The sequence below is a fragment of the Lipotes vexillifer genome, unplaced genomic scaffold (assembly GCF_000442215.2).
Source record: "Lipotes vexillifer unplaced genomic scaffold, Lipotes_vexillifer_v1.1 scaffold159, whole genome shotgun sequence".
In the NCBI taxonomy this organism is placed as follows: domain Eukaryota; kingdom Metazoa; phylum Chordata; class Mammalia; order Artiodactyla; family Lipotidae; genus Lipotes; species Lipotes vexillifer.
In genome coordinates, this window is record NW_006770589.1 from 436203 (window position 1) to 441156 (window position 4954).

The window sequence follows — 4954 nt, forward strand, 5'->3', positions numbered from 1 at the left end:
CGGAGCACAGGCTCCGGACGCGCAGGCTCAGCGGCCATAGCTCACGGGGCCAGCCGCTCTGCGACATGTGGGATCCTCCCGGACCGGGGCACGAACCCGTGTCCCCTGCATCGGCAGGCAGGCGGACTCTCAACCACCGCGCCACCAGGGAAGCCCAAGAGTTAGATTATAATTTACCAAAATGTTACATACAAAAAGGCCAACCAAAAGTAAGAGTATAGGATGTGGTTGGGATAGAGGTTATTTTGTACTATGGATGCATAGGTAAGACACACGAGAGAGAAAGTAGTATTTTCCCTTAATTGTCAATGGCCTAACTGGACTAGAGCAAAGAAGAAGTAAACAGAAAAAGTGAAGGCTTTGATGCTTCCTAAACAGGGTTAGGTCTAGTTGACATTAGATTGTATTGACAAAACAAACAAATGAACAAAAAGAGCCCCTTCTTTTTGTTTGTTTATTACAATTTCACCTTCAATGCAGTTTGATTAATTTTCTCACAGATAATAGTTTTAAAATTTTATGTATTATGAAATTGTGAGGCTGCACAGACTTTGAAATTCTCCAATGAAGGATATTATAGAGGCGCCAGGTAACTAGAGATACAATATAAATCTTGACTGAATGTTTCAAAGTATAGAATTTCATGCCTTTCTTCTCCCATCTGTGCCCTAATCCTGCCTCTAAGAAACAAAGCATCAGGGGCACTTCACAGTGTGGTGCAAAAAATATAAATAAAACTTAAAATAAAAATCTCTTTAGTAAGTCGGCATCCACTGAAGTCATGCCAGCCTGTGAATTACAGTTTGCAGAAGCTTTAGAAATGAGGATAAATTGCAGCATATCATATCCCATGTGAAATGAAGAAATGTTTTTTCTTGTATATGCCATATAACAAAACAATACTCTGACCTAAACTGATTCACTTTCTAAAACACTATGTTTCTCAGCTTTCGAAATCTTTCTTCCATATTCTTCAGTCTGCTGCGCACATTTTATAACACTCAAGCCATGGACTGAACATGGTGCCGCAGTTCTGGCTGTGGCTCCAGACTGACCCAAGAGCATATGCATTTTAAGCTTAAGAAGGAGAAGCAATTGCAGCATGTTGAAATTTACATATTTGTTTTGTTCTTGGAATCTGTTAATATACTAGTTGCTAAATGCATGTTGTAGGTCTTACGGACTCTGAACTTGTGTAATGATATAAAAACACCATAGCATGAAATTTCTACTAAAGGTATCGTAAACAGTATCTTGACCTTTAATAAATCCCCACCATAAAAACTTATACTTTAGGGTATGAAGAGTTGGTAGGATAATATTTTGATATATCAGCCTTGGCATTTTTTCCCCCTTCATGTAAATCTGTGGCTTCCCCACAATCCAGACTGCATTCATTACGTGAAGGAAATGATGTTACAACAGAATCAGAGAAAGTTTCTTTAATGTCAAATCCCTACTCCTTGAAAAGGGTTAGCATATAACGAGCACAAAAGGAGTAAGAGAAGAAATTCCTTTTTCTCCCAGCCTAGCTAAAGTTTTCTGGGAGGAATCTAGGAGTAAGTAGACCTTGGATGTCCCTAGGAGGGCCTCACCCTTGTCTGAGCTGAGCCCTCCACATCTAATGATGGGGTACAGTCAGGAATTTTGGGGACAAAGTGAGAAACAGAGACCCCGTTGTGCTGATTTAAATAGAACCCAGTGAGGAGCAAGAGCCAGATTAACCTCCTACACTGTGGTAGGTAGCAGGGCATAAATGATCCACCTGGAACAGTCTCCCAGATTTTCCCTCCCCCACCCAGGGCACAGGAAGAACCACTAAAAAGTACATTATTTTAATGTATAAATAGGTTGAAAGTGGAGATAAATGGAACATAAAAATTCATTGGTTAACCTAAGGGAAAACAGAGGAAAAAGAAGCAAAGAACGGCTAGAACAAATAGAAAATATCTTCCAAGTTGGTAACTTTTAATCCAACTATAGCCATAATTACACTAAATATAAATAGTCTAATGACAATTAGAAGAGACAAATTAAGTTGAATAAAAGAATTTAGACCCCAATATAGGTTTTCTACAGAAACCCAATTTAAATATAAAATACAAAGATGTTAAAATAAAACAAAATTTAAGTGCTAATAGAAGGCAGGAGTAATATTAATTAATATTAAAATAGACTTTAGAACAAAGCATATTACTACATATAAAGAAGGATATTCCTTAATGGAAAAGTGGTCAGTTAACCAAGCAAGCATAACCATCCTAAATGTGCATGCACCCAACAACAAAGTTTTAAAAAACAAAAAGCTTTAACTGAAAGAACTGAAAAAAAAAATAGACAGTTATAGTTGGAGATTTCTACATTTCTCTCTCTGATCAATAGAAATGCTAAACAGAAATTCTGAGGGATGTAGAACACCTGAACAACACTATCAACCAAATTGAACCAATTGACAATTATAGAACACTACACTCAATATCATCAGAATGAATATTCATTTAAATTGCACATGTAAATTAACATTCACAAAGAGAGACCATAGTCTGGACCAAAAAAGAAAAAAGATTTAAAAGTATAATTTGAAATGAAACTAAATTAAACAAGAAATCAGATAACTGGAAAAATCCCCAAATATTTGTAAATTAAATAGCACATCCATGTCACAGAGGAAATCAGAAAATATTTCTAATCAAATAAAAATGAAAACATACCAAAGTTTGTGGGATGTCGCTAAAGCAGGGCTTAGAGGGAACTTTATGGCATTGATTGCTTATATTAAAAAAGAATCAATGTCCAAAATGTCTGTCTTAAGAAAGTATAAAAAGAAGAGCAAATTAAACCAAATGAAATCAGAAGAAGGGATATAATAAAGATAAAAAGAAAACTGGAAGAGAATAACAACAGAGAAAATCATTTAAATCAATAGCTGTTTTTTTTAAAGAAGTCAATAACTTTGATAAACCTCTAGTCTGACAAATGAACAAAAATGAGAGAAGACATAAATTACAACTACCAGGAATAAAAGAGGTGACATCACTAGACATTCTATAGACATTTAAAAATGAACAACAGTATGTTAGTTTGCTAGAGCTGCCATAACAAAGTACCACAAACTAAGTGGCTTAAACAACGGAAATGTATTGTCTCACAGTTCTGGAGGCTAGAAGTCCAAGATCAAGGTATCAGCAGAAGTCATGCTTCCTCTGAAGTTGCTAGGGAGAGGTCTGTTGCAGAGCTCTCTCCTAGTTTTGTAGTTCCTTGACTTGTGGAAGCATAACTCTAATCTTCATGTGGCTGTCTTCTTGTGTGCCTGTCTGTGTCCAAATTCCCGCTTTTTATAGTGACACCAGATATTTTGGATTAAGGGCCCAACCTACTCCATTATAACTTCATTTTAACTAATTATATCTGCTAATACTTTATTTCCAAATAAGGTTACATTCTGAGGTACTGGAGATTAAGACTTTGCTCTGGTCTGAATGTTTGTTCTCCTTCCCCCGAATTCATATGTTGAAATCCTAACCTGAAAAGGTGTTGGTATTAGTTAGTGGGGCCACTGGGAGGTGCCTAAGTTATGATGGTGGAGCCCTCATGCATGGCCTTAGTACTCTTAAAAAAGGAGACCCGGCAGAACTCCCTTCCTCTTTCACCATATGAAGACACAACGGAGAAGTCTGCAACCCCCAAAAAATGCTCTCACCTGGCCATGCTTCCAGCCTCCAGAACTATTAGCAATAAATGTCTGTTGTTAGTTAGTTTGTGGTATTTTGTTATAGCAGCCCGAATGGACCACGACAGACTTCAACATACAGATTTGGAAGGCATAATGCAACCCATTACACACATTCTGCCCATAAATTAGACAACTCAAATGAAATGGATACATTAGACATCAACTTTCTAAGCTTTCCCAAGAAGATATAGGTAAGCTCAATAGCCCTATAATCTGTAAAATAAATTGAATTTGCAGTTAAAAAACTTTAAACAAAGAAAACTCCACACATAGTTTCCTATGCTGACCAAGTCTACCAAATATTTAAGGAAGAAATAACACCAATTCTACACATTGTTCCAGAATAAAGAGGAAAACAACACTTTCCAACTCATTTTACTAGTGAGCATTTAACTCTGATGCCAAAACTGGGCAAAGACATTATAAGAAAATTGCAGACCAATATCCCTCATGAACATAAAAGCAAACTGTTTCAAAAAATACTATTAAAACAAATTCAATAATATATAAAAAGGATAATACTTCATATCCAAATGGGTATTATCCTAGGAACTAGGCATTTGTTCAATATTCTAAAATTAATTGAAATAATTCACCATTTAGCAGACTAATTAAGAGAAAAAATATGAGATTTTCAATTCAGAAATAGTCCTTTACAAAATTCAACATCCATTCTTCATCAACACTCGCAGAAAATGTGTGTTGCATATATATAGATATATAGAGATATATAGATATATAGATATATATATAGGGATATATAATAGAATTCTCAAAAGTTAATAATAAGGAAACAATAAGCTAAATAAATGGGCAAGAAATTTGGATGCTTTCCCAAAGAAGATATATGAATAAAAAATAAGTACATTAGTTATTAGAACAATACAAATGTCAAAATCACAAAGAGATATTACTCTTAACCATATAACAACGGTTAATATAAAAAAGGGGGCGGTTAATACCAAGTGCTCATCAGGATGCAAAGCACTGGAACTGTCACATAGTGCTGACAGATTTGCAAAATGGCACAGTTACTTTAGAAAACAATTTGGCAATTTCTTATAAATTAAACACAGGGGCCATATAGCCCAGGGATCGCATTCCTAGGTGTTCACGTAAACTGAAATCCTATGCCCACTCCAAAGCCTGTACATTAGTGTGTGTAGCAGTTTTATTCATAATATCCTAAAACGTAAAACAACACAAATGTGTCTCAGCAGG